The sequence below is a fragment of the Lemur catta genome, chromosome 7, assembly GCF_020740605.2.
Source record: "Lemur catta isolate mLemCat1 chromosome 7, mLemCat1.pri, whole genome shotgun sequence".
Classification (NCBI taxonomy): Eukaryota; Metazoa; Chordata; class Mammalia; order Primates; family Lemuridae; genus Lemur; species Lemur catta.
Window position 1 is genome coordinate 79,953,438 of NC_059134.1, and position 17,414 is coordinate 79,970,851.

The 17,414-nt window shown below is 33.9% G+C and overlaps 1 non-coding gene across 1 annotated transcript; it reads right to left on the minus strand.

Annotated features, from left to right (window-relative positions):
• Positions 1-14,637: 14,637 nt before the first annotated feature.
• Positions 14,638-14,832, minus strand: LOC123643175. Its single transcript, XR_006736723.1, has one exon. It is a non-coding gene; the product is annotated as a U2 spliceosomal RNA (small nuclear RNA).
• Positions 14,833-17,414: the final 2,582 nt, after the last annotated feature.

Genomic DNA, 17,414 nt, shown 5'->3' on the forward strand with positions numbered 1-17,414 from the left:
CTTGACTCTCCATTTCAAGCCTACTATTATTGCATGTGTTTTGCATGGATGTGAATCTTTAAGAACAAAATATGTTAGTCTTATTTTCAGGGGTCTCCCACCAAGGCTACTTTTACCTAGATCTTTGACTGTCTTCAATAGGAAATGTCTGTGCCAAAAAATCCTATCTGCCCATCTAATGAATGCATTGTCTATTCTTGCCTCCATGATATCTTCCATGCTATATCCTTGCCTTAGATTGCTTTTCATTCTCCCACTTACCTGTACCTACTCATCTTTCAAGACCTAATTCCAGTTACAAGTTCACAGTGAAGCCTTGCTAACTCCAGTCTTTTCACCTCCTTTGACAAATAGCATAACAAGTCTTGTATAATTGATTGGTTACCTTTTGTGTGCCTTTCCCCACTGGGCCTCAAACACCTTGAGGGGAGGAACAATTTGTTTTTCCCTTTTGTTGGTTTAGAGAGCAACAATAATATTAATAGATAGCATTTAATGAGCATTTGTGTCTCAGTCACTGCTTTTGCACTTTGCACAGATTGATTCAGTAAATTCTTACTAATCTGAGGCACAGAGAGGTTAAGTATTTTGTCCAAAGTAACAGAGCTAGTTCATGATTTGAACTCAAGTGGTCTGCTTGTGGAACTCAGATGCTTAATCACTAACTCATTAGCTAAAATAGGTGGTTTTCATCTTTTCAGGCATTATAAATTGCAAACCCATACATACATTTATTCCATGAATTATATTGATGAAACTTATATGTTCTCACATACTATTTTTTAAAACCCTGCAAAAGAGAAGAATTTGTTTTTAATTGGAGGTGAAATAAATACACCAGAGGCTTGAAACCCAAGACAGTTATAATTCCTTTTTTAGTCACATAAAATAAGTTCATATATGAGCCCAGATATATGAAATACATAATACAAAGACAATGATTTTAAAATAAAACTCTGCATGTATGCTTTCAGAAAAACTCACTAAACTTTGATAACTTACAGAAAATAGCAGGCTTTTCAAAAATCCTGGAGAAAGTAACATGTTTTAGATTTTAAAAGACAAAAATGGCAGGTTTCAGATAAAGTGGAAATCACTAAATGTTATTAAGCATATATTAATCAATAGCAAATCTGCCTTAGATATTTAAGCAGAAATGTCATGTTGTGGAATGAACAAACATGTTAATCAAGGAGATGTTGAGTGTTTAATTCCCTTTATTTTCAGGGATTATTTGACAGGGTTCCTAGCTTCAGTAAGATTGAGTTTTGCTGACCTCACAGGTAAAGTTGGTAGCCACCTGCAACAGATTTCAGAAGTTTAGTAGGCAACACTGCTCATGCCAAAGTTCTGAAAATATAGAAATATTTGGAATAAATAAAGATAACACTAGGCAATGTTAATTATTCCTATAGTTGGTTAGACACTTACAAAAATTATTGATAAATTATTGATTTTCCTTATGACACCAGAACTCTAAGACTAATTGCCTGTATCTGAGTGGTCAGGGATTTTTCTTCCAGTACCTTCCTAGCTAGGGGTTACTACATCCTTAGGGATGTGTGTGTGTGTGTGTGTGTGTGTGTGTGTGTGTGTGTGTGTGTGTATATCCTTAGGTGTGTGTATATATGTGTATGTGTGTGTGGGTATATATATATCTACCTATTATAAGTATATAAGGATAAGGATATACCTACTATATACTTATCCTTACTATATTCTCTGGTTTTTCACTCTGTGTTTCTGATAACTGGTTGTTTGTTAAAGAATCCCACCAAAATGTTAATGTTATATGTCTTAATGTGTCACTTCTCTCCAAAGTACTTACATGTAAAGGCTGGACTAGCTAAGGACTAATTGCCCTGTCCTAAATGACTAATCACTTGGTAGAAACGCAGTCATCAGAGTAGGCCAAAAAAGGACAGAATTTTGGTATTAGAATAAATATGACTATTTTGGTCAAATTTGTGAGGCATTGTGTGTATGTGTGTGTGTAATAGTCCCAGAATTCCCTTTGGCACTCTTTACCTTTTAGTGCTCTCTGCACCTCTTTTGCAAAATTTGTCTTCTGGAAAGACTCCAATGCCAGTCATTTATAGCTTAATGTTAATTTAAGCACCAGTATTTCTCTCCAGTGGTTTCTGAATTTTAAGTCTAATTTAAAAACAAGAAGTTCTGACCATAGTAAAAGATGTGTTAGTCACTCTAATGTAGTGTAGATGGAATTCAAATTCTGGATCTCCAAAATATCATCTGTAGTGGGTTGAATATTATTCCCCTTACTCTCCAAATTCTTTTCTACCAGAACCTGTGAGTGTACTCTTATTTGGAAAAAGGATCTTTGTAGATGTAATCAAGTTAAGATGAGGTCATACTGGATCAGGGTGGACTCTAATCCAATGATGGGTATCCTGATAAGAAGAAAGAAATTGAACACAGAAAAACAGAGAAGGAAGATGCCCCATTAAGACAGAGGCAGAGATTAGAGTTGTGGCTACAAGCCAAGGAATGCCAAGAATTACTGACAATAACTGGAAGCTAGGAAAAGGCAAGGAAGTCTCTTCTAGAGTCTTTAGAGAGAGACCATGGCCTTGCCAACAACTTGATTTCAGACTTCTGACCTCCAGAATTGTGAGAGAGCAAATTTCTGTTCCTTTAAGCACATACTTTGTAGTAATTTGTTATATCAGCCCTAGGAAACTAACAGATCATCCGAACGACCTGTTAATAAGATGAAGTTGAGTTTATTGCATACTGCAGTAAGGAAGAATACTATCTCCTATCTCTACAGAGGGAGTTTTAGTATCATCTTTGAGAGAGGAGGGGAGTGTCCTCAGGATTTTAGTTGCCATTTTGAAGGTATGCCTTTCCATGGGTGGGCTCCATTAGCACCCTGTAAGGATTGTGATATAATCATTTAGGATTGGTGGACAGCAAGGTGATAAAGTTGAAGTGAAGGGTCAAAGAATCTTGGAGTATAGTATAAACTGTCATTTGTGTTTTCTAATGAAGAGTTGATAGGTCATGAACAATAGAGTTATTTTCAATTATTACCTTCCCGGGCAAGAATTTCCTGGAATAGTCAATTATAGCAAAGAAGACTAGGGAATAGTACAGTCATGTTTACATAGACATAGACATTCATCTGTGTGAGTATGAAGGGTCTCCCTTCTTACATACCAGAAATCAGAACATATAATCAGTGACCTTACTCTAACCACCTCACATAAGCTGTTGCTGGAAGGGGTCTGCTATCCTGCAAGCCATGACTTCATCACCTTTCATATTAATGTTAGCTCACTAGATCATGCCTCTGATTGGTCAATTTTTAAGTACAAATTCTTGGTTGTGGTATGTTCAAATCTAGAAAGTAAAACAGAACCATGTCCAATTTGGTGTAAAACTTTTAAAGGATGGAGAAGGCTATATCTGAGTACATTTAACTTGTCCACTATAAAGGGAAAGTGTTCCTAAAGATCCAGTTTGAATTTTACCACCTTTAGGGTGTGACCCAGGCAGACATAGTTTTTACCTCTTCTGTGTCTTTGGCATTCCTGTGCATCTTCTTTGTAGAGAGTATGTATTAGAGTTGGCTAACTGCTGTACAAACAACCCCCAAATATCAACAGTTTTAGATAATAGATATTTATTTCTTACTCAGGTAAGCATTCAGCATGGGTATATGGCAGACAGCTTGGTAAGCAGAGTTTCTGAGTTTCTCAATTCTTCGACCTTGTGGTTCTGGCATTCTTGAAGTTTTCAGAGTCATCTCCATTTCTCGGGCAGGTGAAGAAATGAGATGAAATATCACCTGTGGATGGTTTCTATGGTCTAGTCTTGAAGTGTTAAACATCATTTCTTTCCGTATTTCATTGGCAAGAACTCAGTTACCTACCACAACCACACTTAAATGCAAGGGAGGTTGGGAAATGTACTTTAGTTAGTTTCCCCGAAGGAAAATGAAATGGGCATTTGTGCACACACAGCAGTCTATGTCAGATAGAACTTTTTACATTATGTTATTAAAATCTTATTTATTTGATGATCTCTTCCACTGTTCTGTGAACTGCTTGAGAATGAGGACTACTTCAATTTATAATACATCTTCTGAGCCTAACAGCAAAGTACCTGGTATAAAGTAGTGGGTGCCTAATAAATACTTATTGAATGATTGATTATAGTAGTATCCAGATTGAAAAACTATTAATTGATACTTTTAGGTTACAGAGGACTTACCTAATATTATATTTTCACAATTCTGAATAATAAAATTCATTAAGATATAACTTACTTTATGAGTGTGCAATTCACCTACTGAATACATTTTAAAACCCAAATTAAAGCCTCTTTCTTCCATGCTATCACACTGCTATTATTTGAGCTGGATCTGCATGCATGCTGTTATTATGGGATTAATTTCCTCACTTAAGTTTTTACTGGAAACTGTTTTACTGACTACTATTAAGAGCAGCGTCAAACACTTTTGACTTGCTCCATTAAGCAAAACAACCATTGCTTTTAGCACTTTCCTTATGGTTCTTGCTACAATATGTTTTTTCAAAAGGTTCATTCCAGTAAGACTGAGGTTTGCTCAAATGTTTACTTTAAATAAGTGGTTTTGATCTATAAATACTGTCTAGGAATATTCATGTGGGAAAACATTCCATATTTGAGGAAACCTCTATTATATCTGAGTAGGAATCTATTTTCAATGAATTTTCAGATATTAAAAAATTACCAAAGTAGTATATGTTTGTTCTTGATTGCTCAATATTATAATAAATAAACACAGTTTGCATAATAATTACCAATAAGCACTTATTCTACACCTGATCTACTTAATGCAGGGATATGAAGAAAAGGAAGGGGAGGAAGTTTCAGAAGAGTTAGGAGACCAAGTCTTTGAAGTTTGATATTTCTGGATTTAACTTTTAGCTTTGCCACAAGAGATGTGTGATCTTCAACCCTAAATGTCCCTGAGTCTTGGTTCCCTTCTCTGCAAAATGGGGGTAAAAATGGTAGCTATTTCACTGTGAGAATATGAGCCTTAAAAGGTTAATGGTATAATGCATGTGAACACATCTTTCACATCATGCAGCACTTGATAAATGATAGCTTGAAAAGTTTTTATAAGTAAATGTATTGAGCTCCTACTGTGACCCGGATAATATGCTAAATATCATATGGGTAATAGTTAATTCCCTTTGTCTTCTCAATAAAGTTGGAGCAACAAGAATAGAGAAGAAACTGAGATTCTAGCCAGTAGTGGTTTTAGGGTCTAGATATGTCACACTGCAGCTGCTGCTGTCCTTGTACCCAAAGGCTTACAACCCAAATGGGGAGAAAAACAAACTAACAAACATTCAATTGGATAATAAATTCAGTGGCATCATAGCTAACAATTGAGATCTACGTGACAGGCATTTGAAAAATACGCTTTTGCACTGTAAGATAAATCCTATCGCTATCCCTATTTACAGATGAGGAAACTAAAGCAAGGAAAATTCGAGTAATTTTCCTAGATTCATACAATTAGTATCCGCAAAAATCCCAAAGCTGGAATTTGAACCTGGGAAGGATGGCTTAAAACACTGTGTGCTAACCATGAAGACATACAACCTCTACAACACAGATATATGATAATGTAAGGTGTATTGTGTGTAACATCAAAAGGATGGAGAAGTCAATATATGTAACAGTAATTTAAGTGAGGAATAGAGGCAGGACTTGTGCTAGACCTTTAAAATGGGAGAAAAAGTAGATAAACAGAAAAGAGCAAGATGAGCAGTGGGCTAACATGATCAAACAACAGGTTTGCAACATAACCACTTTTATAACAGAACTGAGCCCTTTGTGTGTCTGGACACCAAAACAGCAACCTGGACAGACAGAATTGTTGAGAAAAGCATCCCCAAAGCCTTCAAGTTGGAAGAGGAATTGAGTGGGCCGATAGCATATGAAAAAATAGATGATTGACAGGTAGAGTTGGCTCAAATCTATTACTTTTCTTGAAATCCTTTCAAAGGGCATCCTTAGGTGACAAGCTCATTGAACTTCACATGAGAATTCACAGGATTAACAAATGAATTCACATCAAAAAATGTATTGGAAGAGGCCAAAGGAATCCGATAATGAAAATGGCAGTGCTCTCTAACATACTCAAGGTTTCGGAATGGTTGTGCAAAGTCATGAAGCTAGTTTATTAGTCCAGTGACCGTCTTACGTCCTGAACAGTTGAGTGGATAGCTGCTTTTCATTTTTAATTTTAATTCTGTTTGTCTTTAGGACTCCACTGAAGCTCTATTTTCTGTCTCCACTTAGGTCCTATTTTAGGAGGACATTCACCACAGCTGTAGTTACCTAAGCAGTGTTCTCTGGTAGAATGATTTCCTGGTGGAAGTATCAGATGCTGAGAGTTAGGCTCAGGTTGCATCTATTTTCTGATGTATTCCTGCTCTTGTCTCTGTCCACAGAGTTTTTCTGGTTGGTCCCTGGGCATCATTCTCTTGAGTAATGGGTTAATTTCTTTAGATTCCTACAGCCAAAATGTTAACCAATGAAATAAATTCAATTTTTGAGAAATTAAAAACTGAGCAGGCTTGTCATCTCTATTTCTGATGGTCTTCAGTCTATTTCAGCAAAGAGTCAAGCATTTTAAGGCATGATAAAAATAATCGATGTCATCACTATCACCATTATCATGACACCACGAATGGCATTGTCATCACCATCACTGTCTAGGTCAGCTCAGGATGCTATAACAAAATACTATAAAGTAGATGGCTTAAACAACAGACATTTATTTCTTACAGTTCTGGAGGATGGGAAATCTCCTCCAGAGAGATGAAGGTGCTGGCGTATTTGGTGTCTGCTGAGGGCCCAGTTCCTGACAGGCAGATGACTGCCTTCTTGCTGTGCCTTTACCTGGTGAAGAGAGAAAGGGCTCTGGTATCTTCTTATAAGGACACTAATCCCATCACAGGACTTCTTTCTCATGACCTGCTCTAGACCTAATTACCTCTCAAAGACCACCTCCTTATACCATCCCACTGGGAGTTAGGGCTTCGACATATGAATTTGGGGGAGGACACATTCAGTCCGTAACACTCACCATCACCGCCACTACCATTGTTGTCATTGTCATCATCACTACCATCATTATCATCACTATTCAGCTCACTAACTGAAGTTGCAGTCATGCCAGAATCTTTACAGATGTTTGTTTTATCATAGCCTCACTACAAGAAAAAAATATAATTATTCCCACTTAACAGGTGTGGGAATGAGCCTTAGGTAACTCATATAAAGTCATATTTTCTCTTTGTGGAGGAGAATATCTAGGTTTTGCTTTGTTTTTTTACTAAGGTTTGACTTTCTGAATCTTGTTTTCCCTCTCTACTCTGCATTTTAGTTTTTTCACCAGCTTGATCTAGAAACCTGGTCTGTATCCTAAGGAAGACTATTTCTTATAGTCAAAAATTAAGCTAACTCAGGGTTTCTTAATATGTGCACTTCTGACATTTTGGGCTGCAAAATTCTGTTGAGTTGAGGGGGAATGGTGTTGTCCTGTGTATCCTAGTATGTTTAGCAGCGTCCCTATCTTCTACCTACCTGATGCCAGTGGCACCTCTCTCAGTCGTGATAATAACAAAGTCTCTAGACATTGCCAAATATCTCCCTGAAGGAAAAATCGTCCAGGTTGAGAACTACTGAACTACCTTCTTGGAAAATGTTAGCTTCTTGGGAATAGAAATGTTACTTTTTTCCAGGGGGATTATCAAATAACTTATTTCATAAAAATGTAAATTTTAGACATTTCCACAAACAAAATGGAAGGTAATTTTAGGTGTAGGGTGGGTGCAAGAGATTCTTCTTGATGCTCTGGAAATCATACGTATTTTTTTCTGAGCAGTCACAAGGCAATTGTTGCCGCAGATATTAATATAATGTGAAAGAAGTGAGAAATTAAACACAGTGGTGCCAATTATTATAACTTTGATTATTATGGACTTCTCCTATATACTCAAAATGTTATGGAAATTGATAGATCTCATTTAACTAATTCTATTTTGAAAACAACTAGTTTAGATAATTAAAGGTGAATAATCACAATACAGAACATTTACAAAATGATATCACACAGTAAAAAAATAATCACCTATCCATAAAACAACTTTTGTTTGTATTTTGTACATTTCTTCTTAAGTATGGGCATTATTTTTCTTTCAGAGATGATCAACTGGCTTTTCTCACAGGGCTGTTATAATTCTCATTTAGTGCTTACCATATTGACTAGTATATAGTGTGGACTCCATTTGTTTTGCTTGCTATGTTCATTGTTACTATTATATTTGTAAGTAAGAATTTTATGAAAACCTTGCATCATGAGAATATATTATAATTTAACTTTCCTCCTATTTTGTGGCATTTAGATTATTTCAAAAACTGATGAATCTTTTTAAACCCCAAGTGTACTATTGAATAAAGTTTATAAAGCAATGACTGCTTTATGGATACTCCCACACTAAAAGGGGGAGAGCTTTTTCAAGGCCAGGCAATTAATCAGTGAAACAATATCTTCTTGCATTGCCATCTGTCCACTCTTCTGCCAATGTGACTTTATGGCAAAAGTGAGCACTGAGAGAGAAAGGTTTTTGTTGATTAATTTGCGTAGGATATGTTGTGCATTCAAATCTTCCTATTGAAAGCAAAAGATTAACTTTAAAATATTTGGACATTTTATACATTTTTTGGTTGAACTGTAGCAATCATAGGGAAACAAATAAAATGGCTGTTACCAGCTAAATCCTACACTATGTGGAAAATAAAAATAGCTCCAGGAGGTTATTCACTTTAGAACTCAGTCAACATCTTGGACATTGAGATGTGAAATAGATTCCCCAAACCAGTGGTTTCTCAATTCAGAACTTACCAGGTTTTTCTCATTAATGTTCTAGAAATGTGGCTATTTGCCTAAGTTAATGACAAATATTTGCTTTAAATTGGTCTTCAAGGTAATTGAGCATTAGAAATTAGGAGAACAAAAAGCCATTCATTATGGTGGAGTGGTTCTGCCCTGGGCATCAGAGAATTTGGGGTTTTTGACAAACTCTGCAGCAAACTTACTCTGTAACATCAGTCAAGTCACTGTCTTGACCTCTTTTTCCTCTTTAACAATGGGAGTGGAATTAGATCATTTTTAAGTCCTCTTACCATTTTTTCACTTTAGTTTTAAATTTCATTTAACTAGTACATTTAACTCCTTGTATGTAGTTTGATAGAACTAGGTTATTAGTATGCAATATGTTGAATGTAAGAAAAGAGATCAGAGAGAAGCCCCCAGTAAAGATCACTCAGCTTTTAAAGTGAGATTTGAGTGAGTCAAAAGATTTCAATCTATGAGACTAAAAGAAAAGACTGGGTAGCAATGGTGGTCTACTTTGAGGCAGGGACACCAAATGCAAAAGTTACTTAATACAAAGACTATAAAGAATATCTACTGGGCAACTGGAGAAACCCTATAGTTTGAAGTCTCAAAATCTTCTTCCCACATGTATTTTCAGTTGGATCAGTTAAAAGAATGGAAAAGCAGAAGCTAATGAGGCCACATTCTATCTGTTCCTCAGCCTGTGTTTCATAGCTTCTCAGAGAGCACACTCTGCTTATAACTACATACCCATATTGTTAACCCTAACAGAGTATTGTGAATATATAATTGTGAATATATAATATGTATGACATATATATTCATATGTATGATTTATGTGTTCACAGATATAAAATACATGTTCAGTCCAGCTATTATCATCTACAAATATAACAAAAATGCACTTCCCTTCATTTATACATTACGATACCTATTCTTTGACAGACATTCTGCTGAACACTGAGGATGTCATAATGAAATCATATTTATTTTGTCTGAGTCCCTCCTTGCCTTCCTGGATTTTGGATTCTAGTGAGGAAAGAAAATAATTACTTAAACAAATGAATGCTGAATTGCAAGCCCGAAAAATGTTTCAAATAATATGTTATTGTGAAAACACAACCAGGAAAATGAGAGCAGCTTTCAGTTCTTCACATGAACCAAAGCAGAGGAACATCCTGAGAGATTTGGATGATTCCAGTGCTTTGTGAGATCCTCCCCCTTTCCTTCACTCTCACACCTGAGAGACTATGTATGTAGGGGAAGGTATACACAGGCATGTATAATCCACTGACACTTTCTGCATGATTTAATGTAGCACTTTATTCTTTGGGATTCCCAGCAAATCAAAGCAATACAAAATGATGAGATCTGCAATATTGACTTTTACACCAGCATATGTTTCATCTCACCATACAGTGGATAGTTTTTATTTTGACCCTAATTTCAAGGCAGGAACATGTATAGCTGAATCAGTCTGTGACACATGAGGACTGAATCTCATATTTGATCCACTTTAGACTTATTTTTCTATACCCTATCCTTCAGAGAAACAAGGGAAATCCTCTAGGTTTGCTACCTGATTTATTTATTTCACCAATATTTATTAAATGCCCGCTTTTGCGAGATGTCAAAAGATCTAACATGGCAAAGCAACACATTGTACTCACCTTCAAGGAACTTAATGCCAAAATGCCTTCAGGGTGTGATGGTAAATCTTTTCAGTGGTTAAGATAAACAAACAGATATTTGGCCAACATGGTGATTATTTTTTGATAGGCTAATTTGCCTGTAAGATTATAGCATGATGCAGAATATCGTTAATCATGAATTCCCCCAACCCTGAAGACATTCACAAAACTATTAGCAATTGAATTTTCAAATTTGATTAAAAATAACACAAAGACAGAAAAACTAATCTGTCAGTTGTTGTTAAATGAATTCTCTTCTGTTTCCCCGAATAGTTTAGTTTCTTTGCACCCAACTCCTGTTAGTACTTCTGGTCAGGACATTAAATTCTTAATTACCAGTGTTCTCACACATCGCTTCATTAAGAATGTTGTAAAAGGTAGTTAACATTGGAATTTTGCACTAAAGTCTAGGTTTTAGACCAGAATTAGTCAGTCCATAGCAGTAGCAATCGCAAAGATATCAATAATCATCATTGTAATATGTAATTTTGGCTATATGTGTAAGATGCTATAATACTTTAAATATTTTTCAATGTGTTTTTTAATCTCCACAAGAAGTAACAGAGAAAGCTGAATTAATTTATTCAATATCATGCAGCTTATAAATTGTACATCTAGATGCAAACTGAAGTCTGTCAAATTTTGAAATGCATTCTAATTGCATGAAGCGTGCCAACTGCCAACAGGTAGGGACATTGAGAAGGATTCTGGTGCCACAGGGGTGAGCACTGCCAATCCTGCTGTCACTGCCTTGCATTTTGCTGCCTTTCCTGAGGGATGAAGAAAATTCTCTCCAAACCTGTAGAAACATCCTTCTAGTCAGCATCCAAACATATTCTATTGGTGGCGAGATGTCTGATGTATAAGTATAAATTTGACTACTTTAAAAATGTTTTATAGAGGAGGAACATTATCACCTTCATTTTTTTCAAAGCATATCACGTGTAGTTTAAATATGTTACCAAAGTATTTAAAAATGTTATTCTTTGTCTATTTTTATATTGTTTATTATAAATTATATATTCCAAAAGCACAAAATTGTGTGCTTTGGAAAGTAAGTCTCTTCCTACATTTGGTAGTCATTTATCCAGTTGCCCTCACTAGGGGCAAAACAGGGTGGCCAGTTTATATGTATTTATTTGAAGATATTCCATGAATAAGTGAGTCTATATAAGTATGTGGAAGTTTATTTTTTCATCAATGATATGTGATGAATATTAGTCCATGTTTTTATATCTGTATGTCTATATTTACCTCATACTTCAGTATTTTTCCTGCGTTCCCTTGTATGTGTACTCTGTAATTCACTTAACCCATCTTCCATTGATAGGCATTGTTTCCAGTCATTTTACACCCTTAGCAATGCTGGAGTAAATATTTTTGCACGTTTCTTTTTGCATATATAGGAGTAGGAGTACATTCATAAGAAAATTTTTCAGAAATCACTGGATAAAAAGATATGTACATTTTAATATAAGATAGTTATTGCCAAATTTTATACTCCAACAAATTATATATGAGTGCTTCTCACTCTAATCAAAACTTTACTTTTTTGTTTAAAATTAATTTTAAATTTACAAGTTTCAAATGGAAAAATGATACAAAAATATTTAATACTCTTTTTACAGATATTAGCAATTTCCCTCATGTTCTTATTTTATTTTCTTTATCATTCTCTTTCTGTATGTGTGTATGTGTATTTATATGTGTGTGTGTATATAATTTTAAATATGTGTATACACATAATTTTAAGGGTAAGTTACATAAATCATAGTCTTTTATTTCTAATACTTTGGTGTTTACTTCATAAGAATATGGATATTCTTTTATATTGCCACAGAGTTGACTTCATTGACACATCTAACCAAAGCTTTGAATAGGTAAAAAATTTTACCCCAGATTATTTTAATTGAATTTCTTAAACGACTCACTCTGAGCCTTGGTTGATATGCTTAAATTTCAATTTTTTTTTCCTGTGAGTTTCATATTCATATCCTTTACCTTCTTTCTATTGATTTACAAATGTTCTTGATATATTATAAAAATTTGCTCTTTATTCTAGTGTGGTAAATATTTTACCCCACTTTGTAATTTGTTTTGATTGAGTTTATGATATTCTTTGTAGAAGATCTTAATTTTCATAAGTCAAATTTATCAATAATTTTAATACTTTGTGTTACATTTTAAATAAAGCATTTCTTACTATGAAGTTATAATTTAAATACTACCATATATTTTCTTTATCCTTTATGATTTCATTTTATACATTTAAATATTTGAGACATCTGGACATTATTTGGGAAGCAGAGACAACATAAGAATCCAAGTTTATTTTTTCCAGATGGCTGTACAATTGTTTCAACACTATTTTTTAAAAAATGTTCATTTGACTCATAGATGTGAAATGCTACATTTACCATATCTACTGTATTCCCATGTGTGTTTGGGTCTATTTCTGGACTTTCACTTACCCTATGTATCTACCTTTGTTCATACGCTAATTCCAAATATTTTTATGACTGTCTTCATGCCATGTTTTAATTTTTAGTGAACCAAGTGTTCTTCAATCACTCTTCTTTTCAGAATTTCTTGGCTCTTTATGGCACGTTTATTTCTTTATGTATATAAGCTTTAAAATTATCTATTTTCCAATGTTAACTCTACTATTTGATTAGAATTACAAATAACTTGAAAATTATTTTAGGGAGAATTAACATTTTTATAATTATTTTTACATTACTTTTCTTTCCATGTTCTTATTCTTTCTTTATGCTCTTTAAAGGCACTTTATTTTATGTTATATTAGTAATATAATTATTAATTTATCTACATGTTCTTTTTATCTTTGACAAATTTTCTATTTTCCTTTGTGACCATATTATCAGCATGCTTAATCTCACCCTTTAAGATAAATAATCTTAATAATACAATGTATGCACGTCTTTATTTTTCCTATTGTGATACACACACATAAATACCCCCATACACTTTTTTCTCTTTTGATTAATGTTAAATGATAATCATTTACATAATAGATTTACAAAGCAAAGCCATATCAGTTACTTTTCTGTATATTTCTTTTCTCAGCCTTCAAAACATTTCAGAAATCCCTTACTGTTATGTGCTATAGTTTAAAATTATTCTTTTTAACGGCTGTGTAATATGGTATGATGTGGAACACCACAGTCGAGCTGGTGATTTCTCCCATGATGAACGGTCTCTTTGTTTCTCAGTTCTTGGCCACTGTGAACAAGTCTGAATAAACATCCTTAGCCATATGCTCTTATTGTCTATGATTACTTTTCTTTCCATGGGGTAGATTACATGAGAGTTATTTTTAGATAGATATTACTAAAATTGTCTTCCAAAAGGAGGGGTATAGCACCACACAGTTCCAATAACAATACCTGGAATTCTTTCCCATCAGAAAGAGCTCTAGACACTAGAATTTAGATACCATATAATTGTCACTTAAATATCCATTCCATTGACTATTAGTGTTATTGAACACATTTCTACATGTTCATTGGGATTTGCTCTTTTGTGAATTATCTATTCCTATAATTTGCACATTTTTTCATTACTTTGTTTTGTTCTATAGTATAGTCAGTGCTCCATGTGGGGAGGTTTCACATCTATAGATTCAATCAACCATGGATCAAAAATGTAGGAAAAAATAATAACAATAATACAAATAAGAAAAAAATACAGTATAACAACTATTTACATAGCATTTATATTGTATTAGATATTATAAGTAATCGAGAGATGATTTAATGTATATGAGAGGATATGCATAGATTATATGCAAATACTACAACATTTGATATGAGGGACATGAGCATCCCTGAATTTTGATATCCAAGGGGATCCTGAAACCCATGGACACCGAGGGATGACTACATTTACCTTGTAAGAGCTATTGTATGTTATACAAATTAACCCATTCTGTATCATCAGATTTATATATTTTATAATAATTACTTTTATTTTAGCTTTTTTTTTTTCTGAAATTCCCTGAGGAGTTACACTGTTCCTGGAGGTACTACAATACCAGGTCGATGCATGAAGTACGTGGAGCGCACACGCTCTTATTCCATCTCCCTGCTCCAAAAATCCATTTAAGATACTGTCCTCGGATAGAGGACATGTCAGATGTTACACTGATAAGAACAATTACTACATTTGATCTTGGCCAAAAGGCTGAGAAGCAATTCTTGTAGTTTTTTAATGATATCTTTTTCTATACAAAAGTTTTAATTTATCTATCTTTTCTTTTACACTATGCAGGTTTGAAATAGGAAAGCCTCTCTGATTCCTAGACAGTATATTTTTTAGAGTTCCTTGCAAATCTTTTGGTTTTCATTGTTGTTAAACGTTTCATTGATAGGAAATTTATTTTAGAATCTTATTTAGGATATTAGAGGTTATTCTTTCTTTTCAAATGGTTAGCCAGTTTTGCCAGAACCTTTCATTAAATAGTCTATATTTTATTCATTGGATTATACTTCATATTTATCATATATTAACATCCTATTTGTATAGACATCTAAGTTTTACAATGTATTTGAAAAATTCTGTTTAACACCAAAGCAGTAGTATATTGATTTTATTTCAATGGTTGTGTAACATTTTCTCAATTGAAGTTTTACAAGAAGTTTTTACAGGTTTCATGAGAAATCATGATTAGAAAACTAATTAAGTTTTGAGTGCTTTTCGAAGCTAACTTTGCCAGTATTGAATACTGACTGAGCATTCACCATTAGAATTTCTATTATAGGTCTTTCAGCCTTTTTTTTTTTTTTAATTTCAGCTTCTTATGGGGATACAAAAGTTCAGGTTATATATATTGGCCATGTCCCGCCCATCCCCCACGCACTGTCTGGGGAATGGAAAGGCTTTCAGCCTTTTAATGCAGCACACAGAGGATGGGTCATCTCATTTGGTTGAATTCATTCTCTGTTTCTGACACAAGATAGTGGAGGCCACAGATTATTGATGACCCTATTGGGAAGAGAGTAGGACAGTGTGATAATGTCAGTTTCCCCCTCAAAATTACTTCCCTTCACCTACCCTTATGTGCTGCTGACTAGTTAATAGGACTGAACAAGCTCTGCCGGTGTAACCAAAAATCGAAGGGAAATTTTCAGTACAAAAAAGGAATTTTTACACACTGTGATTTAGCAACACCTCTGTTGTTCTACTGTTGTGAACTTGGCAAAATAAGAATTGTGTGAATTAGAATTGAATTGTATTGTGAATTTTCTTAAAAATAATTTTATCTTTAGTTATTTATTATGCCCTTCTATTTTATATTAGCCTTTGTGTATTAAAATCACATCTGGCTATCCAGCACAATGATATTTGAAAATTATTTAACACATGGAAGAAAAAGATTTTTGGCTGATGGCAATTCTGGTAGAATAGTTATGAAGAATCACAGCTGACAAATGCAGCAAAGACTCCAACAAAAATTTTTTATGTCACTAATATATAACTCACAACCATTTGACAGGTAAAGCTAGTGAATACTTTAAATGGCTATTGTATTCTCAAAACAGAACAAAGTTTATTTTTAAAAGTCCTGTCAGTCAAAAGCTTCAGGAATTAAGTTATTTAGTGGCCAGAAAAGGAAAAGTTACCCAGCTGTTGAAAAACTATTATAATAACATCAGCACATAAAATTATAGTGAGCCAAATGTTTGGACAAGATGCAGTATGAGAAATTGAAGATTCTATTCTTAGTACAGTCAGCTGACGTATTGATGTGTCACATCAGGCTGAAGAGGGTTTTTTGTAATACATGAAAAGGAACAATTTCTCTCCAGATTGATGAGTCAACAGATTTTACCAATAAATGTCATGATGTAAGATTTCTAAGTGATAGTGATATTTAAGAAAAAAGTTTTTCTACTGCAAAGAGTTGCGTACAAGCATTGTCAGCATAAATGTAATATTTTGTGTTCATGTAGGGAAACAAAAATTTAAACTTGTAGTAAGTAAGTTGATATCCATATGGATGCTGCTCTAACAATGGTTGACTCCATGAGAGATTATGCCTTTCTTGCAAAAACCAAAAAAGTCCTAACAATGTTGTAACACAAAAATTTCTTCAGAGAGATGCTGATGTCAGTAACTCTTACAGATAAAAAAACATTTTGTAGAATGTCACAAAGGTCTCTTGAAAATTAACTCTAACATCATAGTCCAGAGCAGCTTCACTCATAATCTGGACAACTGTACCTAGAATATACTCATCAGATTTGTTAAATTAAAACAAGAATGGATGATTGAATAGTTTTCAATATTATTTTATCAAATTAGAGAAAAAATGGTGATATCAATAATATATATTTCATACTCTAGACATTAAGATTTGGGGGAGATAGAAATCAATTTTAGATCTAGAAGATAGATTTAATTTTTATTAATCATTTTAATATAATTTTTATTATTTGTTTTATTACCAACATGACTCTTGAAATTTTGGCTAAGGCTCATAGTAGATAGACACTTTCAAGTTGTGAATCACCTTTCCTTTGTACAGAGAGAAATGTCTTGTGGCTTACATTCATATTCACCTGTCTTGTAAGGCTAAGCTTTGTGTTATGTTGGGATGCTACATCAGTGCTAACTTCTTGATCTTAGATGTTCCCACCCATTGTTCACTTAAAACTAGTGTGTGAATCTTTCTCTTGAGAAGCTTCCTGGAACATCTTTTTTTTTCCTTTTTGAGTTTGCTATTTTATATTTACAGTAAAGTAAATTTTGTCTTGATATGCCCAATTGTAAAATTC